Consider the following 26,298-nt stretch of genomic DNA (forward strand, 5'->3'; position numbering starts at 1 on the left):
AGTATGAAAATGGAGCTTCTCTAGCAATGAATTGAATTCACCTCACTTCCACACAAAGCACCGTGTTGATTTGAAATGTAGGTAGAAGGAAGATTTTCTTCCCGTAGTGTTTTAGTCCTGATCTCCTGAATTACTGAGACTGAAATCACTGCCTGGAATTGCAATTTAAGAAGAGAAATTGATGCAAAGCTCAGCTCTTATTACCCATTTCATATCTAGGGAATGTAGTCTTATACCAACAATATATCTTAGTTTTCTTTCCATATGCCTGTTAATTTCTTTCCTTTATAATCACTACACCTATGAAGCCCACATTCTTAAGCTTAGTTTTGAAATTTTGGCTGCCCCCAATCTTTCTAAATTTATTTGTCATTAATAGATTTTCTGAGTCCTCCACTTCACTTAAACTGAATACTTAACACCAACTCTTTCCATCAGAACAAGGCATATCACTCCTAGTTTTTGCTAAAAATACTCTTAGGAAAAAGACAGACCAGGATCTGAGGTGTTAAAAAACCCCTGCACTTTCTTCACTATCCCTCTTCCAGCCAGGCTTCCCAGCCTGCTTTATGTTTGTGGCATTTATAATGCCATGTTCTTGCATCACTTGCTTTCCCTGCTGGAATCAAAGCCACTTGAGAGGGGATCTATGACATGTATTTTGCATCACAGCACCTTCCTAACAAAGTCTGAGACTAGAGAAGTTGCTTAATGAAGCCTGGGTTTTCTTTTTACATTTCTGCCTATCTTTCTGTATAATTAATACAACAGTGATGAAGAGGAAGGGAGGATAATGGTAGAACTGCCTCTGGTTTATAAATATTTTCAGGGTGGCCTCTGTATTTTTACATTTTTAATGAAAAGTATAAGCAATACCAGAATGAAGAACATGTTAGCAACTGCTCCCCATCTCTGGTAGTTATAGTGTTCGTCACCATTATTTCTGGCTCTGTGCTTTCCAGGACTGTGGTAGGATTGCATTTGCTGGCCATTTTGTGGTTGAGACAGATGAGAGCTCTGGCCTGTGAGTTGTGAGTGAAGGTGTCACTTCCTGGCCAGAGCATTAACTTGTAGGTAAGAATATAACTTCTCTTTCTCTCTGGCTCAGCCGCTGGCAGCATATGAGATGGGGGCTCCATCATCCAGCCTATGATGTGAGCAGAACCCTCATAAGATTTCAAACCTGAATGGGAGAGTAGTCGGAGTGAAAACTAAGTCGCTGGGTTTTTTTTTAAACCCTGAGATTTGGGGATTACTTTTTACCCCAGAATAATTTAACCTACCTCATGCATAACTTTTCCTCCATTTTCAGACCTCATATGATGAGTTTGGTATGTCTCTTTCCACATTTTGCTTCACACTAATGAAAAAAAAAAATGCAGATATGTATACATAATATAGGGCATTTTTGCAACCAAAGTGGGATTATATTGTTCTCATTGATTTGCAGATTTAAAAAAAAATAGAATTATATTGTATATACTATATTTTGTTCTACATAAAAGATTTTATGTAAAACAATTGATGCACTTTTATATTTAATAATATTGAGAAATGCTAATTTTATAATTAAGATAGAACTCTTTTATATAGAGGAATAAAATTTTAGGGAGATTTATGTCTTTTATAAAAATTGTTCTTAATTAGAAAGGTAATTCTATTTAAAATTAAGATGAATATACATAGAATTTCTTTTTTCTCACTCTATTATCTTCTATGCTAATTTGAGTTCTTTGTACTTTGAAATATATGAAAAATATAAACAGGGAAATGTAGTTATTAAGAAAACCTTTATACAAGCTTTTAGAAATGCATCTAGTAAACAAAATCGTTTAAATTAAACACGACTTAACTTTTCATATTCTGAGGATATAATTGTACCATTTTAATCTATTCAAGTTTCATGTAAATACTAGATTATTTTATAAATATTAGCTTCTATTTTCACAAGCGTAATTAAATCCCTCATGTAAAATATTGTCAAATTATGGTCAGACCAAGCAAATATTGTTTTAGTTGTGGGAAATAAGTAATGTGTGGTGGCTTGAAAAGTGTCAGTTCCTAATAAAGATAAAACAATTTCAAGAAGACAAGACCTGTATTTAAAATAACTTAAGAACAGGAGATTATATAATTAAGTGCTAATCACTATTACAAATGATATTTTAAAATAAAGTTCTTTCTCTTTTTAGACAAAACTTCATCTTCCAAGAAGAAAATGCAAAGATGATGTAGCTTTTATGGAAGGGAAAAAAAAAACTTTCAAGAAGACTGATTTTCTAAGAATTTGCTTATGACAAGGTTTCTTTAAACATGCAGTATCTTGATGTATATTACATAATGGCATAGTAAAATCAATCTTTATTAATCATTGCTCCCTTGTGTCTTAGGTGACCCAAACATAACTGAAAATTTTAAGTTGCAAGTTTATCACTTCTTATTATCTACAAAAATAATTAAAATTATACAAAATGTATCATTTCATTCACCATTTATCATGAATTAGGGTGCTAACTCATAGTGAGATATAGTTATACATGGAATTTATTTTTATATTATTCAAACAGACATGGAAACCCAATTACTAGGATATTTTTGGCTGTTTATTGTATAACACAGCATTTCTCATTTTATTGTATTTTGCTTTATCGCACTTTGCAGATATCGCATTTTTTACGAATTGAAGATTTGTGGCATCCCTGCCTTGAGCAAGTCTGTCAGCACAATTTCACCAACAGCATTGGCTCACTTTGTGTCTCTGTGTCACATTTTGGTAATTCTTCCAACATTTCAAACTTTTTCATGATTACTATATTTGTTATGGTGATTGGGGATCAGTGATCTTTTATGTTACTATTGTAATTGTTTTGGGGCGTCACAAACCACACCCTTATAAGACAGCAAACTTAAATGTTGTGTGTGTTTTGACTGCTCCACTGATCTACTGTTGCCCATCTCTCTCCCTCTCCTCAGGCCTCTCTGTTCCCTGAGACACAACAGTGTTGAAAGTAGGCCAATTAATAACCCTACAATGGCCTCTAAGTGTTCAAGTGAAAGGAAGAGTCACATGTCTTGCATTAAATCAAAAGCTAGAGATGATGCAGGAGAAGATGGCGGAAGAGTAAGACGCGGAGATCACCTTCCTTCCCACAGATACAGTAGAAATACATCTACACGTGGAACTGCTCCTACAGAACACCCACTGAACGCTGGCAGAAAACGTCAGACCTCCCAAAAGGCAAGAAACTCCCCCCGTACTTGGGTAGGGCAAAAGAAAAAAGAAATAACAGAGACAAAAGAATAGGGACGGGACCTGCACCAGTGGGAGGGAGCTGTGAAGGAGGAAAGATTTCCACGCACTAGGAAGCCCCTTCGCGGGCAGAGACTGCGGGTGGCAGAGGGGGAAAGCTTCGGAGCCACGGAGGAGAGCGCAGCCACAGAGGTGCGGAGGGCAAAGCGGAGAGATTCCCGCACTTCCCGCACGGAGGCTCGGCGCTGACCAGCACTCACCAGCCCGAGAGGCTTGTCTGCTCAGCCGCCGGGGCGGGCGGGGCTGGGAGCTGAGGCTCGGGCTTCGGTCGCAGGGAGAGGACTGGGGTTGTCGGCGTGAACACAGCCTGAAGGGGTTAGTGCACCACAGCTAGCCGGGAGGGAGTCCGGGAAAAAGTCTGCAGCTGCCGAAGAGGCAAGAGACTTTTTCTTCCCTGTTTCCTGGTGCGCGAGGAGAGGGGATTCAGAGCGCCGCCTAAACGAACTTCAGAGACGGGCGCGAGCCGCAGCTAACAGCGCGGATCCCATAGCAACAGGGGCGCAGAGGGAAAAACGGAGAGACTCCCGCACAGAGGCTCGGCGCCGAGCAGCGCTCACCAGCCCGAGAGGCTTGTCTGCTCCCCCGCCGGGGCGGGCGGGGCTGGGAGCGGAGGCTCGGGCTTCGGTCGGATCTCAGGGAGAGGACTGGGGTTGGCGGCGTGAACACAGCCTGAAGGGGTTAGCGCACCACAGCTGGCTGGGAGGGAGACCGGGAAAAAGTCTGCAGCTGCCGAAGAGGCAAGAGACTTTTTCTTGCCTCTTTGTTTCGCGGCGCGCAAGGAGAGGGGATTCAGAGCGCCGCCTAAACGAACTCCAGAAACTGGCGCGAGCCGCGGCTATCAGCGCGGACCCCAGAGACGGGCGTGAGACGCTGGGGCTGCTGCTGCCGCCTCCAAGAAGCCTGTGTGCGAGCACAGGTCACTCTCCACACCGCCCCTCCCGGGAGCCCGTGCAGCCCGCCACTGCCAGGGTCCCGTGATCCAGGGACAACATCCCCCAGGAGAACGCACTGCGCGCCTCAGGCTGCTGCAACGTCACGCCGGCCTCTGACGCCGCAGGCTCGCCCCGCCTCCTCCGTACCCCTCCCTCCCCGCGGCCTGGGCGAGCCAGAGTCCCCGAAGCAGCTGCTCCTTTAACCCCGTCCTGTCTGGGCGGGGAACAGACGCCCTCAGGCGACCTACACGCAGAGGCGGGTCCAAATCAAAAGCTGATCCCCAGGAGCTGTGCGAACAGAGAAGAGGAGGGGAAATCTGTCCCAGCAGCCTCAGAAGAAGCGGATTAAAACTCCACAAACAACTTGATGTGCCTACATCTGTTGAATACCTGAATAGACAACGAATCATCCCAAATTCAGGAGGTGGACTTTGGGAGCAGGATATATTAATTTTTCCCCTTTTCCTTTTTTTTTTGTGAGTGTATATGTATATGCTTCTGGGGGAGATTTTGTCTGTATAGCTTTGCTTTACAATAGCTTTATTTTACTTCACTATATTATAGCTTCTTTCTTTCCTTTCTTTCTTTCTTTCCTTCCTTCCTTCCTTCCTTCCTCCTTCCTTCCTTCCTACCTTTCTTTCTTTCTTTGTTTCTTTCTTTCTATTTTTTCTCCCTTTTACTCTGAGCTGTGTGGACGAAAGGCTCTTGGTACTTCAGCCAGGCATCAGGGCCGTACCTCGGAGGTGGGAGAGCCAACTTCAGGACACTGGTCCACAAGAGACCTCCCAGCTCCACGTAATACCAAACGGCAAAAATCTCTCAGAGATCTCCATCTCAACATCAAGACCCAGCATCACTCAATGACCAACAAGCTACAGGGCTGAACACCCTATGCCAAACAACTAGCAAGACAGGAACACAGCCTCATCCATTAGCAGAGAGGCTGCCTAAAATCATAATAAGGCCACAGACACCCCAAAATACACCACCAGACGTGGACGTGCCCACCAGAAAGACAAGATCCAGCCTCATCCACCAGAGCTCAGGCACTAGATCCCTCCACCAGGAAGCCTACACAACCCACTGAACCAACCTTAGCCACTGGGGACAGATACCAAAAACAACGGGAACTACAAACCTGCAACCTGTGATAAGGAGACCCCAAACACAGTAAGATAAGCAAAATGAGACGACAGAAAAACACACAGCAGATGAAGGAGCAGGGTCAAAACACACTAGACTTAACAAATGAAGAGGAAATAGGTAGTCTACCTGAAAAAGAATTCAGAATAATGATAGTAAGGATGATCCAAAATCTTGGAAATAGAATAGACAAAATGCAAGAAGCATTTAACAAGGACGTAGAAGAACTAAAGAGGAATCAAGCAATGATGAAAAACACAATAAATGAAATTAAAAATACTCTAGATGGGATCAATAGCAGAATAACTGAGGCAGAAGAAAGGATAAGTGACCTGGAAGATAAAATGGTGGAAATAACTACTGCAGAGCAGGATAAAGAAAAAAGAATGAAAAGAACTGAGGACAGTCTCAGAGACCTCTGGGACAGCATTAAACGCACCAACATTCGAATTATAGGGGTCCCAGAAGAAGAAGAGAAAAAGAAAGGGACTGAGAAAATATTTGAAGAGATTATAGTTGAAAACTTCCCTAATATGGGAAAGGAAATAGTTAATCAAGTCCTGGAAGCACAGAGAGTCCCATACAGGATAAACCCAAGGAGAAACACGCCAAGACACATATTAATCAAACTGTCAAAAATTAAATATAAGGAAAACATATTAAAGGCAGCAAGGGAAAAAAAACAAATAACACACAAGGGAATCCCCATAAGGTTAACATCTGATCTTTCAGCAGAAACTCTGCAAGCCAGAAGGGAGTGGCAGGATATACTTAAAGTCATGAAGGAGAAGAACCTACAACCAAGATTACTCTACCCAGCAAGGATCTCATTCAAATGTGATGGAGAAATTAAAACCTTTACAGACAAGCAAAAGCTGAGAGAGTTCAGCACTACCAAACCAGCTTTACAACAAATGCTAAAGGAACTTCTCTAGGCAAGAAACACAAGAGAAGGAAAACACCTACAATAACAAACCCAAAACATTTAAGAAAATGGGAATAGGAACATACATATCGATAATTACCTTGAATGTAAATGGATTAAATGCTCCCACCAAAAGACACAGGCTGGCTGAATGGATACAAAAACAAGACCCATATATATGCTGTCTACAAGAGACCCACTTCAGACCTAGAGACACATACAGACTGAAAGTGAGGGGATGGAAAAAGATATTCCATGCAAATGGAAATCAAAAGAAAGCTGGAGTAGCAATTCTCATATCAGACAAAATAGACTTTAAAATAAAGACTATTACAAGAGACAAAGAAGGACACTATATAATGATCAAGGGATCTATCCAAGAGGAAGGTATAACAATTGTAAATATTTATGCACCCAACATAGGAGCACCTCAATACATAAGGCAAGTACTAACAGCCATAAAAGGGGAAATCGACAGCAACACAATCATAGTAGGGGACTTTAACACCCCACTTTCACCAATGGACAGATCATCCAAAATGAAAATAAATAAGGAAACACAAGCTTTAAATGATACATTAAACAAGATGGACTTAATTGATATTTATAGGACATTCCACCCAAAAACAACAGAATACACATTTTTCTCAAGTGCGCATGGAACATTCTCCAGGATAGATCATATCTTGGGTCACAAATCAAACCTTGGTAAATTTAAGAAAATTGAAATCGTATCAAGTATCTTTTCTGACCACAACGCTATGAGACTAGATATCAATTACAGGAAAAGATCTGTAAAAAATACAAACACATGGAGGCTACACAATACATTACTTAATAATGAAGTGATTACTGAAGAAATCAAAGGGGAAATCAAAAAATACCTAGAAATAAATGACAATGGAGATACGACGACCCAAAACCTATGGGACGCAGCAAAAGCAGTGCTAAGAGGGAAGTTTATAGCAATACAAGCCTACCTCAAGAAACAGGAAACATCTCGAATAAACAACCTAACCTTGCACCTAAAGCAATTAGAGAAAGAAGAACAAAAAAACCCCAAAGCCAGCAGAAGGAAAGAAATTATAAAGATCAGGTCAGAAATAAATGAAAAAGAAATGAAGGAAACAATAGCAAAAATCAATGAAACTAAAAGCTGGTTCTTTGAGAAGATAAACAAAATTGATAAACCATTAGCCAGACTCATCAAGAGAAAAAGGGAGAAGACTCAGATCAATAGAATTAGAAATGAAAAAGGAGAAATAACCACTGACACTGTAGAAATACAAAAGATCATGAGAGATTACTACAAGCAACTCTATGCCAATAAAATGGACAACCTGGAAGAAATGGACAGATTCTTAGAAATGCACAAACTGCCGAGACTGAACCAGGAAGAAATAGAAAATATGAACAGACCAATCACAAGCACTGAAATTGAAACTGTGATTAAAAGCCTTCCAACAAACAAAAGCCCAGGACCAGATGGCTTCACAGGTGAATTCTATCAAACATTTAGAGAAGAGCTAACACCTATCCTTCTCAAACTCTTCCAAAATATTGCAGAGGGAGGAACACTCCCAAACTCATTCTACGAGGCCACCATCACCCTGATACCAAAACCAGACAAAGATGTCACAAAGAAAGAAAACTACAGGCCAATATCACTGATGAACATAGATGCAAAAATCCTCAACAAAATACTCGCAAACAGAATCCAACAGCACATTAAAAGGATCATACACCATGATCAAGTGGGGTTTATCCCAGGAATGCAAGGATTCTTCAATATACGCAAATCAATCAATGTGATACACCATATTAACAAATTGAAGGAGAAAAACCATATGATCATCTCAATAGATGCAGAGAAAGCTTTCGACAAAATTCAACACCCATTTATGATAAAAGCCCTGCAGAAAGTAGGCATAGAGGGAACTTTCCTCAACATAATAAAGGCCATATATGACAAACCCACAGCCAACATTGTCCTCAATGGTGAAAAACTGAAACCATTTCCACTAAGATCAGGAACAAGACAAGGTTGCCCACTCTCACCACTATTATTCAACATAGTTTTGGAAGTGTTAGCCACAGCAATCAGAGAAGACAAAGAAATAAAAGGAATCCAAATCGGAAAAGAAGAAGTAAAGCTGTCACTATTTGCAGATGACATGATACTATACATAGAGAATCCTAAAGAGGCTACCAGAAAACTCCTAGAGCTAATCAATGAATTTGGTAAAGTAGCAGGATACAAAATTAATGCACAGAAATCGCTTGCATTTCTATACACTAATGACGAAAAATCTGAAAGTGAAATTAAGAAAACACTCCCGTTTACCATTGCAACAAAAAGAATAAGATATCTAGGAATAAACCTACCTAAGGAGACAAAAGACCTGTATGTAGAAAATTATAAGACACTGATGAAAGAAATTAAAGATGATACAAATAGATGGAGAGATATACCATGTTCCTGGATTGGAAGAATCAACATTGTGAAAATGACTCTACTACCCAAAGCAATCTACAGATTCAATGCAATCCCTATCAAACTACCACTGGCATTTTTCACAGAACTAGAACAAAAAATTTCACAATTTGTATGGAAACACAAAAGACCCCGAATAGCCAAAGCAATCTTGAGAACGAAAAATGGAGCTGGGGGAATCAGGCTCCCTGACTTCAGACTATACTACAAAGCTTCAGTAATCAAGACAGTTTGGTACTGGCACAAAAACAGAAATATAGATCAATGGAACAGGATAGAAAGCCCAGAGATAAACCCACACACATATGGTCACCTTATCTTTGATAAAGGAGGCAAGCATATACAGTGGAGAAAAGACAGCCTCTTCAATAAGTGGTGCTGGGAAAATTGGACAGGTACATGTAAAAGTATGAAATTAGAACACTCCCTGACACCATGCACAAAAATAAACTCCAAATGGATTAAAGACCTAAGTGTAAGGCCAGACACTATCAAACTCTTAGAGGAAAACATAGGCAGAACACTCTATGACATACATCACAGCAAGATTCTTTTTGACCCAGCTCCCAGAGAAATGGAAATAAGAACACAAATAAACAAATGGGACCTAATGAAACTTAAAAGCTTTTGCACAGCAAAGGAAACCATAAACAAGACCAAAAGACAACCCTTAGAATGGGAGAAAATATTTGCAAATGAAGCAACTGACAAAGGATTAATCTCCAAGATTTACAAGCAGCTCATGCAGCTCAATAACAAAAAAACGAACAACCCAATCCAAAAATGGGCAGAAGACCTAAATAGACATTTCTCCAAAGAAGATATACAGATGGCCTACAGACACATGAAAGAATGCTCAACATCATTAATCATTAGAGAAATGCAAATCAAAACTACAATGAGATATCATCTCACACCGGTCAGAATGGCCATCATCAAAAAATCTAGAAACAATAAATGCTGGAGAGGGTGTGGAGGAAAGGGAACACTCTTGCACTGTTGGTGGGAATGTAAATTGATACAGCCACTATGGAGAACAGTATGGAGGTTCCTTAAAAAACTACAAATAGAACTACCATACGACCCAGCAATCCCACTACTGGGCATATACCCTGAGAAAACCATAGGTCAAAAAGTGTCATGTACCACAATGTTCATTGCAGCTCTATTTACAATAGCCAGGACCTGGAAGCAACCTAAATGTCCATCGACAGACGAATGGATAAAGAAGATGTGGCACATATATACAATGGAATATTACTCAGCCATAAAAAGAAATGAAATGGAGGTATTTGTAATGAGGTGGATGGAGTTAGAGTCTGTCATACAGAGTGAAGTAAGTCAGAAAGAGAAAAACAAATACAGTATGCTAACACATATATACGGAATCTAAGGAAAAAAAAAAAAAAAAAGGCCATGAAGAACCTAGTGGCAAGACGGGAATAAAGACACAGACCTACTAGAGAATGGACTTGAGGATATGGGGAGGGGGTGGGGTGAGATGTGACAGGGTAAGAGAGTGTCATGGACATATATACACTACCAAATGTAAAATAGATAGCTAGTGGGAAGCAGCCGCATAGCACAGGGAGATCAGCTCGGTGCTTTGTGACCACCTAGAGGGGTGGGATGGGGAGGGTGGGAGGGAGGGAGATGCAAGAGGGAAGAGAAATGGGAACATATTGTATATGTATAACTGATTCACTTTGTTATAAAGCAGAAGCTAACACACTATTGTAAGGCAATTATACTTCAATAAAGATGTTTAAAAAAAAAAAAAAAAAAAAAAAGCTAGAAATGATTAAGCTTAGTGAGGAAGGCATGTCAAAAACCAAGATAGGCCAAAATCCAGGCCTCTTGCACCAAACAGGCAAGCTGTGAATGCAAAGGAGAAGTTCTTGAAGGAAATTAAAAGTGCTATTTTAATGAACACACAAATGATAAGAAAGCCAAGCAATCTTATCGCTGATATGGAGAAAGTTATAGTGGTCTGGATAGAAGATCAAACCAGCCACAACATTCTCTTCAGCCAAAGCCTAATCCAGAGCAAGACCCTAATTCTCTTCAGTTCTATGAAGGCTGAGAGAGGTGAGGAAGCTGCAGAAGAAAAGTTTAAAGCTAGTAGAGGTTGATTCATGAAGTTGAAGGGAAGAACCATCACCATAACGTAAAAGTTCAAGGTGAAGCAACAAGTGCTGATGTAGAAGCTGCAGCAAGTTATCCAGAAGATCATTAATGAAGGTGTTTACACTAAACAACAGGTTTTCAGTGAAGATGAAATAGCCTTATATTGGAAGAAGATGTCATCTAGGACTTCTATAGCTAGAAAGGAGAAGTCAATGCCTGGCTTCAAAGCTTTTACCATTCCAAAAATCCTAGGGCCCTTAAAAATTATGCTCAATCTACTCTGTTTGTGCTCTGTAAATGGAACAACAAAGCCTGGATGACAGCACACCTGTTTACAACATAGTTTACTGGATATTTTAAGCCCACTGTTGAGAACTCCTACTCAGAAAAAAAGATTTCTTTCAAAATATTACTACTCATTGACAATGCACCTGGTCGCCCAGGAACTCTGATGGAGATGTACAATGAAATTAATGTTGTTTTCATGCCTGCTAACACAGCATCTATTCTGCAACCCATGGATCACGGAGTCATTTTGACTTTCAAGTTTCATTATTTAAGAAATATGTTTCATAAGGCTATAGCTGCTATAGAGACTCCTCTGATGGGTCTGGGCAAAACAAATTGAAAACCTTCTAAAAAGGATTCACTATTCCAAATGCTATTAAGAACATTCATAACTCATGGGGAGAGGTCAAAGTACAGTATCAACATTAATAGGAGTTTGGAAGAAGATGATTCCAACCCTCATGGATGACTTTGAGGGGTCATGACTTTGGTGGAGGAAGTCCTTGCAGAGGTGGTGGAAATAGCAAGAAAACGAAACTTGTAAGTGGAGCCTGAAGATGTGCCTGAATTGCTGCAATCTCATGATAATACTTGAATGGATCAGGAGTTTTTTCTTATTGGATGAGCAAAGAAAGTGGTTTCTTGAGGAGAAAACTATCCCTGGTGAAGCTGATGTAAAGATTGTTGAAATGATAACAAAGTCTTTAGAATATTACATAAACTGTGTTGATAAAACAGTAGCAGTGTTTGAGAGGATTGACTCCAATTTTAAAAGAAGTTCTACTGATGGTAAATGCTATCAAACAGCATCTTATGCGACAGAGAAATTATTTGCAAAAGGAAGAGTCAATCAATGCAGCAAACTTCATTGTTGTCTTATTTTTTTAAAATTGCCACAGTCACCCAACCTTCAGCAAACACCGCCCTGATCAGTCAGCAGCCATTAACATTGAGGCAAGACCCTCCACTCGCAAAAGGATTACAACTCATTGAAGGCTCAGGTGGTGGTTAGCATTTGTAGCAATAAAGTATTTTTAAATTAAGGTATGCACATTTTTTTAGACATAATGCTATCGCACACTTAACACATTACAATATAGTGTAAACATGATTTTTATATGCACTGGGAAACCAAAAAAAATTCATGTGACTCGCTGTATTTCAATATTTCGCTTTATTGCAGTAGCCTGGAACAGAACTCACAATATCTCCAGGTATGCCTGTATTACATGTTTCTTATTCATGAGAAACAGAAAGATATAAGTCAGGTATAAAGGCTTTTATTTTCTTATATGCCAATCATTTAAAAAGTCACTTATAGGACAAAAAATGGTTTTATAAGAATATGACCCTCAACTCCAACACAATATTTTTAGATTTGCAGGAAACAATGTACAATAAGAATAGACACTTGTTGGCTATTTTAGAAAGTGAATCAAGTTCATTGTTGAAGAGCACTGCCTAAATCCAGAAGACATATCAACTCAATGAGGAAAACCTATTTGGATTTTAATTTTTGATCAATGACAGTATAATTTCTGGGTTATAATTACATGCATTCATCCAAGCTAATAAAGAGTCTAAGCCCCCACTCCTGTACAGAGAGAGAAACAGAAAGAGAAAAAGAGAAGAGAGAAGGAGAAAGAAATTCATATAGGATGTTTTCACCATTTTTATAAAATATTTCTTGCAGAAAACTACCACCAAAGAAACAGCTTTAATAGTGCACAAAATACTTGATCACTTTTTCCAAAAATGTTTTCCTTAGCAGTAATGTTCAATACTCTCCAATGAAATGAAAAAACAAACAAACAAACAAACAAAACCGGGGCTAAGGAATAATTCTTCCAACTGCCAGGAGTTTGTCTAAAAAGAATCACCTGGATGTAGACACTCATGTCTCAGGAAGGAGAAGCTTTCCTTCAGACATTAGTGGAAAGACAAGTCATAAGCAGGTAAGGCATTTAGAGTAGGAGAAAAATGATGTGCCGAGGGCATAAGGATCTCTACCTACAACGTTCCTTATCTATTCTTCTTAGGGGCTGAGTGAACTTACTACAAGGGCCTCACCTTATTGAGAACAAGTGATGGAATCTTTTCCAAGACAGTTGAGTTACATTTGAATACTGGGACAAAAATTCAAGTAAGCTATCATTCTTAATGTAATATATATATAATGTGAATGTACATAAATGTAATAAATGTGAATATAATAATGTGTAACATGAGATCCAAATTGTCTTTTTTGTCTATTCAGTCATTTAATTCTTAATAAAAACAATAACAATCATGTGGCCTGTTTTTACACACCAACTGTGTGTCAGCAAGCACTGGTGGTTTTACATTATTGTAGTTAATCCTCCAACCACGTTAAACGATTTATTTTTCTCAATTTACACATGGTGAACTTGAGGCCCAGACAGGCTAAGTAAACTAAGACCATACAGCTAGTAAATGACAGAGCCAGTCATTTGAGAGTAAAGATGTTTTGTTTACAAATCTATATTTATTCCACTGTGTCACACTGAAATTAATCCATGTCAAGGTAAACATGCAGCAATAATAGAGAGGAATTATTTTTATTGTAATAGTTGGCACTTATTGTGTAAGTATATGTGCCAGAGACTTAGCAAAAATATTTTTCTGATGTATTATTTAATCCTTCCAACATCCAAGTATTATTTCTAACATTTTAAAATAACTTTTTTAAGAACCTGAGGCACAGAGAAGTAAGGACACTTGCCCTAATCTCACCTGGCTAGAAAGTGGTGGAGCTGTGATTAGATTCAAGGCAGACAGAAGCTAGAGCCCACAGACTGTAAGTGAAGCTAAGATTCTGGGTATGAAAACATGAAAAAGAGGGTATGAACAATTATTTGGTAAATTTTCTTTCCTCTTACAACAGTAAGTGTACCAATTATATAGGCAGCTGTCTCCATGTTCCGCTATGCCTTCCCTGTCCAGATAGTAACAAAAGCATAGAGTGTAATATCTACTGAGATCTTGTTGTTCCTTTATGATCAATAAAATTATGCAAAACTCAAGTCAGAAACAATCTCTTGACCAAATGCTGGTGTTCCGTTTTTGTTTAAGTGCTACTGTAAAAGTTTTATTTAAAAAATACCCTGAACCCATAGAACAAAAAGGAGGGGGGGGAAAGAGAGATTCTGCAAAGATTCTTAACACAGACTCTTTAGTGCACTAACTCTTAGATATGAAAGGAAGTGGAAAAGAAAAATCAGTAAAAAGAAGTGCATGCACCTAGAAGCCCTATAGCAGGTACCTTAGGCAGCAAAGCAAATAGTGTTTTGACGGCTAATTTTACATGTCAAGTTGACAAGGCCATAGTAGCAGTTATTTAATCAAACACTATTCTAGTTGTTGCTGTGAAGGTATTTTGTAGATGAGGTCAATTTTTACAATCAGTTGACTTTAAGTAAAGGAGATTACCCTCTATAAGGAGAGTCGCCTTATCCAGCCAGTTGAAGCCTTAGGAGGAAAAACTGAGGTTCCCCAGAGAAGAAGAAATTAGTCTTAAGATTGCAGCCTCAACTCCACATGTAGGACTTGCCAGCTCCCACAACTGTGTGAACTAACTCCTTAAAATAAATCATATAAAATAGATATTTTATAAACTAAATCATATATATTATATATAATATATATCTTTATATGATACATATATATCTCTTATTGATTCTATTTCTCTTGAGAACCTTGACTGTTGCAAGTGCTTATTTCAATCATTCTAAACAGTAACAGCATTAATTACCAGCAATAACAAACTATTCAGAGGATACAGCCAACTGCAGATAATTCCATCTCACAGCATCTGCCATCATCCGTGAATCTCACCTAATGCTTGGATTCAAAATACTCCGTTCAGAAATGTAACTTATGTTATTTTCAGAGCACTGACCTCATTTTGACAAAAACACACTTTGATTTGGCCATTGGTCAATGAGGGTTCAGCTTTGTGATATATGGTGTTCAAAGAAACAGTCTCTTTTATCAAAGATGTATTTCTGGAAAGTTTTTATTTTTCTGTGATACAGGGGAAGACTATAAATAATTTTTTTCTTATCGTAAATACTTTTCATACAACTGGATCTAAATAAAAACAATGAAGAATAAAGATTTGAAAAAATCATGGCTTTATAACAACTTTTATTGTTTGAGATTAACTTGACCCCTACTTAAGTTAAAATGCTAATGAGTTATTTGATCTACTTGATATGTTAAAGTAAGACATTGCATAAGCACCACTTTCATTGCCACTCTTCAAATTTCAAGAAGGCTGGATTTATATTACAATGTTTTACTCTGAAGTTCTTGTATTTCAGAGATACACAACCTCTGAATTGTTTATCTGAAATGCAAATGATTTCTCTATAAAAATTAGTTAATATAAATTCACTATGGTAGTTTTAATAAAACTATATCAAGATATTTTCTACATGTTTATTTTGCATATTAATTATGTTTAGCAGAAATGAGATGTAACTCAGATTCCCTCTCCATAGTTGAAAAACGAAATGAGCTATTAATGTTACAATTAAAAATCAATGCGAACAAATTATTTCATCCCAGGACAATACTAGTGATTTAATTATAAAACAATACAAGGTTATTTCCGATATTTCATGGTAGGTTTAATTTGAACACATTTCTTGTTTTAAAAGAAATAAGCAACACAATCATAGTCTTATTATAAAAAAAATGTTCGGTGGTGCAGAGCATTTAATTATCAAAGAATGAACTGATTGCACATTTACGAAGTGTTCTTATAAGTAAGATCTATGAAATAAAGAAGTCTCAATATATAAAGCCCTGAAGAGTCACTGTCTGGTGCTGGGTTGAACCCAGTATTTCTTCAATTTATTTAAAATGGAAGCCCAGATTAGGGTGCCCTAACAACTAAGTCAAAGTTAATTAGTCTTAACTAACAGACAAGTAGTAAACTGCTTGAGGTCAGCTCCACCCTCAAGAAAGTGGACATTAGTGAGAGGTTTTAAAGCATTGTCTGTTTTTATAGGCAGTGCAGGGAAAGGCTAAGCCAATAAAATGTAATGGTTGCAGTCTATATTTTAATAGCAACCTCAAAAGGACAGAACACTTCCCTTAGATTTGAAGGCAAAGCCTTGAACCAAGTTAAAAATGATCCGTGAACGTAGAAAATTGCTATCGTTTTATTTTCATCCTGAGCACTGAATGTAACAAGCAAATAGCAGTCAAAGACATACCAGTTATTGGCTTTTTTGGACAAGACCAATCATGCCTTGGGCCACGGAGAGACCCCAGGGATTACCTTAAGGTCCCTCAGTTTCCCTGGTGGATAAATTATTGGGGTCTCCCATTGGTCTGTTTGGGGGGAATGCTGTTGGGAAATGTTAGGCTTGAGCAGCTGTAGTCAATTACGGCTTCATTTTCTCTCCGGTCGTCTTTGGTTGCATGCCATAACTGCACGGGGCATTGAGGTTTACGGCTTTAAAATAGCCTTGTCATTTTGTGAAGCCTAACAGAGCAAAGAGGTTTGATAAATGGTTAAAAAAAAAGTTGCTTAGAAAACCGCTTCAATCAGATTAGTTTTCTGTTTTGTTTTGTTTTTTTCCCAGAATCCCAATAGTCCTCAAGCATCTGGGAAATAAACATTGATGGCACCAAACTGATAAAATAAAAACTTAAAAAAATCACGTCTTGCTTTGTTTACAAGGTATTTATGCTGCATACTATGGTAAGTTAATCCAATAAACGGTATATTTAATTTACTCTTAGAAAGAGCACTTACCTGGAACACTGGGGCAAAGATGTTATAAACCGGCCACAAAGAAGATATGGGCTGCGACTCTCAATGGTTTCAAAGTTTTCGTCTTATTCCAAGCTACAAACACTACTGGTTTTACTGCTATATTTTTTATTTATGTCATCACTTAAGATATGAGAAAAAAGTTTATAAAATGTATTTTATTGCAATTACATCTATTCCAGTGCCAGTGGGCCCATCAGCTGATAAACACTATTGAATACTTAGAGTGGGAAAGAAAGACGGAGAGGTCTATTAAGACACAGTCCGTGCTTTATACACTCGATTATTTAACTTACCATTAAGCATACATATCTAAACAAGTGTCAATTTATTGAAAAAGAAATCATGTGGAATTCTTGAAGCCAATGGCTTGAAAAAATTCTACTAATCTGCAGCAGACTGCAGGAGCAACAGGGCATTTTCCACTGGTGTTCAATGTAATTGCAATAGTGATGGGATTCAGAGCCTCCTCCATGTGAAATTTGTCTTTCATCCAATCAACACAAACAACTAACGCACTGCAAGGTATATTATATTCCATCCACTTCCCAATAAAGTCAGTGGTGTCCAGTCAGACACCTATTGTTAGCAGCAAATCTGAAATTGATACAATCATCACATTGATCCAAAGTTGTCAATCAACCTACATCTGTACTGCCTTTTCTCTCTTCTCTCAAAATGTATAGATTCCAATGGATATTGTCATATTTATTCCAATTTTTAGGAAGTAATAGTGGAAATCATAGGTTTTTTTTAATTATTAGTAAATTTAATTTTTTAAAGTGCTTCAAATATTTCTTTCTTTACCTGGCATTTAATACTTTGACAAATGCTATTCACTTTTCATTGAAAACTGATTTTACTTTAATCTGATGTATTTTATCTATTCCTTTTTAAAGGTCTGTCTGAAGGCTATGCTAACCATAAGATTTTGTGACTTATAAAGACATCTTGACATTCAATTTTTTCTGTTATATTTGTTTATATACATGCTACAAAGCTAAAAACTATTAAGTATGTAATTTCTAGAAAAATTTATTCATTAAAAATTTATACCTTCCTACTATAAACTCCTTAGGGTTTTCAAATGAGTAGACTGCAAGCTTCTTAAAGGCAGGGACCTGAATTTTATGTTCTTTGCAATCATAATCCTAAATATGCCCGATATTTTGGCTTCATGCTACATAGTGGAAGAATAAGATGTCTACGTTAAGCAAACATCTCTTTTATTGCCACTTATTTCTGAAGATTTCTGAGTTTATTATTCATTATGTTTGCATTCACCTTCTCACAGTTTAGTGGTGTCTGTCAGTTCCTTAAATGTCAAATGATGTCAGGGCACTGGTTGGAGCAAATTAATAGATTAAACATTGAAGTCTTCCAGTCCTAATATGGTAATAGAATCTCTCAATTATTCCTCCGGTCTTCTTTTGGCAGTGTGAATGAAGTATGACCTTCATTCACATTTCAGCCTCCATCTCATTAACTGTCCTATATCATTTATAGTTGAACAATTTTGTCAGTGTATTATCGGATGGTTATAAAACAGTATTTTCTTAGATGCTCTCTTATGCCCAATCAAAATAACACCTAATGATCTAGGAAACCATATGCAAATAACTAGAACATAGTTCCAAATGATATATTTAATAAAATAGATCAAGTTCACAATGATATTAAGGTTGAGATGAACATTGAAAAATATTTTGTGCTGAACTGGAACATAAAAATAGGAAAAAAGAATGTAGGTTAGGAATGTCAAATTTATACATTCAAATAATTAGAGAAATTTCTGAAATCTCATCTGTGACTCAATGCACTCAATATTTCAAGATGAATATCACTAAGCCTGTTTATAATAAACAATTCATTAAACAGAGATAATTAAACCAATGTGTAACTTGTGTATAACTATGAATGTGTTTTTATTATCCTCATATCTGTGTCACAAATAGAAAGATAATTACCATTTCTCAGATTCTGACTTCCCCACCCTGGACTCCAGTTGCTGTTTGTTACAAAAATGGTTCCTAAGAATATATATATATATATATACACATATATATATATATTCTTATATTCACACATACATACACATCATTGTGTATATCAATGACGTGGGGAGCAGATGCCACCCATAGGATAAATGAGATCATTGCCATTTGAGCTACTAGGTAGTAAACAAGCGACAAACTTAGGTCATTAATGACCAGGGCTATGCACATGTGACAAAATTGTTTCACAAAGAAAAAAATTGTAGCACCTGCTTACAGAGTTGCTATTAATATTCATATATCCACCCAGAAAATCATATGTAAGCAGATGGATGAAATTTGAAACCTGTCAAAGCACAATTTCTTAATTGCTTTAAATAAAACATTCCTACAGTTGGTAGAGAAGCAATTAGATGTTTGCTATATTCATTACCATTTTCCAGTGTCACAGTTTTCATAATTAGGAAAACTAATATGCAGGATATCCATCACAATATTGGTGATTGATGCCAAACTCAACTTTCAAGTCTTCAGTGGCAGTTGTAGAGAATCCAAGTATGCCTAGTACCACAAAGTTGAGTAAATGATGTCTCTCTAATTTTCCTGGGTTTTTAATGTGTAGATGGAAAATATTAGACATGGAAAATATATTAGATAGTATATTAATTTGACCTACAATTTGAAACTTGTGTATTGAGAAATTTGTATCCTTTTACCCGAATGTTCTACATTATGTCCATAGACTGTTTGTTAGTTAATCTTTGCTTAGTGGCGAAAAAATAATGTGGTTAATAGCATGAGTTTAACTGTTTTTAATTTTTCTAACTATTAACACTTTAAAAAACAATTATTTGATTTAGTCATGTTTTAGTTAACAGATGTTAATCTTGTGGAAATGACCCAGAGAATCAATCTTCATATCTTCATTACAATCTCTGTCTCTCTGAATGTCTCTCTCTCTCTAATAACAAATCAAAGTTAAATAAAATAAAAAATATGGTACAGATGAAAACAGTAGATAATGATTACAACACAGAAAACAATGAACATGATATGCACTTTTAAGAGCTTGCTTAAAATTATTTTAAAGATTAAATACACAAAACTTCGGCAAATTTAAAATTAAATTGAATTTTAAGTTAATTAGATTAAATTAATTAATTTAGAGGGAACACATGAATTTAGAATATTAGGAAAGTCTACAAATAATAGATGCTGGAGAGGGTGTGGAGAAAAGGAACCCTCCTACACTGTTGGTGAGATCTAAATTGGTGCAGCCACTATGGAGAACAGTATGGAGGTTCCTTACAAAACTAAAAATAGAGTTACCATATGATACAGCAATCCCACTCCTAGGCATATATCCGGAGAAAAACATAATTCAAAAATATTCATGTACCCCGATGTTTATAGCAGCACTATTTACAGTAGCCAAGACATGGAGGCAACCTAAGTGTCCATCGACAGATGAATGGATAAAGAAGATGTGGTATATATACACAGTGGAATATTACTCCACCATAACAAAGAATGAAATAGTGCCATTTGCAGCAACATGGATGGACCTAGAGATTATCATACTAAGTGAAGTAAATCAGACAGAGAAAGACAAATACCATAAAATATCGCTTATATGTGGAATCTAAGAAAATGATACAAATGAACTTATTTACAAAACAGAAATAGACTCACAGACGTAGAAGACAAACTATGGTTACCAAAGGGGAGGGGGTAGGGATAAATTAGGAGTTTGGGATTAAAATATATACACTACTATATATAAAATAGATAACCAAAAAGGACCTACTGTATAGCACAGGGAACTATACTCAATATCTTGTAATAACCTATAATGGAAGCAAATGTGAACAAAGAATATATATATTCATATATATGTATAACTGAATCACTTTGCTGTACACTGAAACTAACACAACATCATAAATCAACTATATCAAAATTTAAAAAAATAAAATATTAGAAAACATAAAAAGAATATAAGAGGACATTTGAAAGTGATTAATTTATTTAAAAATATTAAATAGAACAAATTTGAATTACCCTGAAAATAAATGAAAATATCAATATCTAGGGAATCTTGAAATCTGTAAAATTGAATCATAAATTATAGAAAGATTTAGTAGTCTCTGAAACTATGAAAGACACTGAAAAATATATACTGAAAAATTTTTTAAATAGTTTCTGCATCCGGATAGGTTTTTTTGCAGCATTCATAAAAATTTTCAAAGAAATACTTATGTCTGTTGAGTCATATCCTGTTGATCAGTACCTATATGTCAGAATATATCAGCAACACAAAAAGTTCCCAGCCTTAATTTGTTAAATGGCTATTATATTTCAGAGCAGCAATAAATATGGAAATAAATAATGATCCATGTTACAATGTTACTAAAAGCCATGTTTCAGAACCTGAAAAAAATTATCAAAAAAGAAAACTAAAGATCTTTTTTGTTTGTAAAAAGGGACACAAAACCTAAAGTATGTACTCAACAAACCAAGGATAAGCAGTGTTTGTTCTGGAATTCAAAACTAGTGTGATACTCGGAAACAAGTAATAGTATATAGTATTTCCAGTGATCAAAGAGTAGAAAAGCAAAATCACTTCAAGCTGCCTGAAAGGTATTTGGTACATTTATTACCATCTCTGATTTTAAAACACAAAATAAAACAAAACAAAATGCCTACATATCATATACATGTTAAAAGTATCCTTCTAAACTAACAGTCAAGATCATTTTTACTTTGACTAACTTCAGCTGGTCACATTAAAATAAAGAGCAAGTCAGGGATACTACTTATCATTATTATTATTTGATATTGTCATGAGGGTAAAGTCAATGCTAGAATCTGAAACAAAAGATACAAACAAGGAGGAGGATTGAAAAAGATGGAATGCAGGGAAACTCAAGATTTACCCAGCTGGCTATACACCTTTTTCAATGTTTCTAGTGTAAGTATATCTGTGTATAGCAGAGAAAAAATATAAAGTAATATACTAACGCTAACTTGTAAAATTCAAGTGACTGAAACTTAATTGTTTGGTCTGTGTATTCTCCTATTCTACTATTAATGTTTTAAATTGTGATTAAGGATTTGTTAAATTGATATTAATTGCTTAAATGCTATTTTGCTCATTTTACTTTGTAAAAGTGATATTGATCTGAATATTGCACTGAGAAGCAAGCAAAGGGCAAAGCATTCAAAACTTCCCACAAATTAATTTTTTAAATTGAGCCCCCAATAATAATGATTATATACAAAAAATCCTGAAAAATCAATGAAAATTGCCTTAAAATTTGCAAAAGTAATTGAATAATAGATGCATAAAGTTTAACAGGATTTTCTACGTGCCAGTAATAATCACTTTATAAATATCATGAGAAAAAGACTATACTTTGAAAACAACAAAACACAGAAGATACTAGAAAAGTTTCTAAAAAGAAATATGTGGAACCCATAGGTAAGAAATACAAAATTAAAAGGTTATTTACAAATGTATCTTAGACCAACTGGAGAAATATCTTACTGTGATGGTACAGGGACTCTAGAAAGCATGAAAAGCAAATGCAAATGCCCTATACTCAGAAGCAACTTAGTGGGTAAAACTGAAAAAAGGAAACAGTATCTCTTAATCTTCAGTTCTGAGGGGATGAGCAGCCTGACATAATGCTGGAGAGGCAGGTCATGACTATAATAAAAACGTTATATTTTATTCCATGAACAGTGGGTCTCATTAAAGAATTTAAAGCAGGAGCGACATGGATAGATTTTTAATTTTTAAAAGGATCACTCTGACTGCTGTATAAAGAATTCACTGAGAGCTACACAACTGGAGGAAGACTGATCAATTAGGATGCTCTTCCAATTGTTAAAGAGAAAAATGATAGGAATTTGGACCAGAGACCAGCAGTGAAAAAATGAGAAAAGGCGGTATTTAGAAAATATTGAGATGGTAGAATTTATAGGAATTGGTACTTTCCTAGTGAGAAATAGGGAATTGATGAGAATGCCTCCCATTATTCTGGCTTAAGTATTTGGGAGTGGGTTTATTGGATGGTATAAGGGACACTGGGAAGAAAAAATTGAGAGAGGAAAAAATCAATTCAGTTTTGGATATGCTGTGCTTGGGATATTTGTGAAATAGTTGGAGGCTTGAGTAAGAAATTAGATGTATTTATTTTGGTAATCCAGCCAGAAATATAAATTCCAGAATTAATAAGAACAGATAATATTTGAATTATACCTGTAGTTATAATGAAGAAAAGTACACCAATTATCCAATCCTGGGCTGTTCTATCTGGAAGACAGTAAAATAAGCCAGAAAAAGAGTCCCAAAATGGAGAACCAATGAAGGAGGAGGACAACCGAAAAACACACTGATGAGCTCACAGAAGAAATATTTCAGAAAGAAGCGAGGGACCAATTCTGAAGAATATTGTCGAATTATCAAGTAAGATTAGGAAATAAAACAGTACGTTTCATATGGTCACCTGGAAATCATGGATCGAGTTATCAAAAAGGACAGTTTTGGTGGAATCCTAGGAATAAAAATCAAATTTAAGTGGTTTGGGGTTTAAGTAGGTAGTAAGAAAAGGAGTAGAAAAATCTGGAGAAAATTAATAAGGGCAGATCATTTTTACATAGCAGAATTTAAGAGATGTGGTGAGCCAAAATTTTTGAAAAAAGAAGATGTTATGATATACCTTCAAGATGATAAAAGCAATAGCATCTGCAGTCCCCAAAGAGAAAGTCTTAGTTATGGTGAGTATCATGAAGAGAATTTATAATATATTGAAATACATTATGAAATTACAATGAAAACTGTGTGACACAGACCAAAGATTTTAATTTCTCTTGAAACACACCCTACATAAAATAATTTAAAACATGATAGAAGAAACAATATATATCAATGAAAAAGTCCATGTGTCATACTTTCAAGAAATATTAATTTAGCTCCTACTGTGTGCTAGGTACCCTTATAAGAGCTGAGAATATAGTAGTGAACCAAACTGAGAATGCTCTCATGTAGCTTACACTTTAGTGCAGGGAGATAGTCTTATAAATAAGATTAATAAGTAAAGGATATCATTTGTAATGCTACAGAGAAAAATAAAGCAGGAAACAAAGATGAGGAGAATTGGGGGAAGACAGATTTTGGAAAACAATGTCCAGAGAAAGCCTTTAAAAAAAAAGGTGAAATGTGAGAAACAACTAAAAGTATTCAGAGAATGAGCCATGGGAGTATCTGAGAATGGTCCAAAAAAAAAAAGTCCTAATATGTAAACATGTCTGGAGTGTTTGAAGAGAATAAGATCAGTGCCAGTGCATCTGGAATAGAATGAGCAAGGAGAGGAGGTATGAGATGAGGTCAGAGGAAATGAGAGTGAGTGGGTTAGGTGTATGGAGATTATGCAGGGCTGCCTTAGACCATTGTAATTACGTCAACTCGTCCCTGGTAATAGGAAGAGTGTTGAGAAAGTGGTCAGATTCTGAGTATACTTCTAAGAAATTTCTAAGTAGAGCTAGCAGGATTTGCTGAGTGACTTCATCTAAAGGGTTAGGATGAGTAAAAGAAGATCCCCAGGTTCCAAGGCCAGAAACCATGAGAGGTGGCATGGGGCAGTTGTTAAACTCCCCATCTCACAAGGTAGACTGTCAGCATTTGTGATTCTCTCTCAATCACTAGTATGGCCTTGGGTAGGTTATTTATCTCTTACTGCCTCAGTTTCTTCATATGTAAAATTGGGGCATAATCATACTTATCTCAAAGACTTGTTATGAGGTTTAAATTGACACAAAGTTTCAAAATACTTATATCAGGGTCTGGCCCACAGTAACAACTGGGTGAAACTCTGGAAGGAGTATTTTGGGGGATTATTGGAAGGTAAATTCTGGGTTCTTTACATTTGAGTTACCAGGTATACACATGGAGGTGTCAAGGCAGTTAGAGATATAAGTATACAGACTTGGAGTATGAAAGAAATATCCAGATTAGAAATTTAACTTGTAATGCATCAGTGTAAAGATGGCATTTAAATCAGAATTTAGAGAATGAAAAATAATGCATCAATACACTGAGAGGATGGGAAGATGAGGAAGAAATGGGAAAAGGGCCCATGAAGATACAGGAGAACATCCAGGAGTGTAGAGTGCCCTGACATCAGCTGAATTAAATGCTGCTGATGATCAAGAAAGGCAAGGACAAAGAAATTTCCACTGGATTTAGCAACGCATTAATCGTTAATGCTTTAGTTAAAAGCTGCTGAAATATTGTGATGGAGAAAGAAAGGTGATTGGAGTAGGCTTAAAATAGAATAGGAGTAGAGAAATTGAAGACAGTGAATATAGGCTTTTTAAAAAGAAGATTTGTTGAAAAGGGAAGGCAAGAATAGGCAGTAACTGGAGAGAGAAATAGAGACCCAAGATGGTGTTTTTTGGTTTTTATTTTTAGAATGAGATTGATCTACAGCAACTTGGTAGATTTGTAGGAAATTTTTTCACTAAAAAGGAAAAAAAAAGGATTATGCAAGAAAAAGAAGGGAGAATTTCTAGAGCAAGGTCCTTGAGAAGTAAGAAGGGATAAGATTTAATGGCAGGTTTGGCTTTTGTTAGGCTCATGGATAATTCATCCTTGATAAGTGGAAAGAGTGTAGAAGCAAGTAAGTGGAGAGATAGTACTAGAAGCAGGTAAAAAATAACTTCTAATTGATTCAATTTCCTAAGTGGATTGAGAAGCAAGGTAAAGAATAGAACATGAGAATGGAGGAAAAGGCACAATAATTGAAGATAGGCATTGTAAAGATAGTTGCTGATAATGGCAGGGTAGAAGATTTAAAATTGAGATTATACCGGATTTACAATTATTGGCAATAAATTCTAGAAAAGTATTATGGGAATAAGTGGCTGAAGTAGGATTGAGGACAAAAATGATAGAGAAGCAGAGATCAAGGAACTGAAAGGCCATGGTATTAGAGTAATCATCTATATGGACAGTAGAATCAACCAGAATTATGACAAGGGTCGAATTGGAGAGAATGATAGTGAAGCAAGTGTTAAATCTTCAAATGGTAAAGGGCACTGATTCAGAATTCTGTAGGTATTTGCAAAGAGGATTATGGGTGAAATAAACTGATGGCATGAGATTCAGGTTGGAATCCTTCAAGGAAAGAAGAAGAGAATGATTTGAAAACAGTATTAAGGATCCTCGATACCTATATTACCTGAGATATTTGAGAAGAAAACATTCACCACTTGA

The 26,298-nt window shown here is 36.4% G+C and overlaps 1 long non-coding RNA gene across 1 annotated transcript in view; it reads left to right on the top strand.

Moving 5' to 3' along the window:
* Positions 1-26,081, top strand: part of LOC309624471 — a 614,280-nt gene extending 588,199 nt beyond the window's left edge. Inside the window, exon 2 of the long non-coding RNA XR_014241954.1 lies at positions 25,783-26,081. This is a non-coding gene — a long non-coding RNA (uncharacterized lncRNA). The remainder of the gene's footprint in view (positions 1-25,782) is intronic.
* Positions 26,082-26,298: the final 217 nt, after the last annotated feature.

This window comes from Balaenoptera borealis, assembly GCF_965194805.1.
Source record: "Balaenoptera borealis genome assembly, chromosome: 2".
Classification (NCBI taxonomy): domain Eukaryota; kingdom Metazoa; phylum Chordata; class Mammalia; order Artiodactyla; family Balaenopteridae; genus Balaenoptera; species Balaenoptera borealis.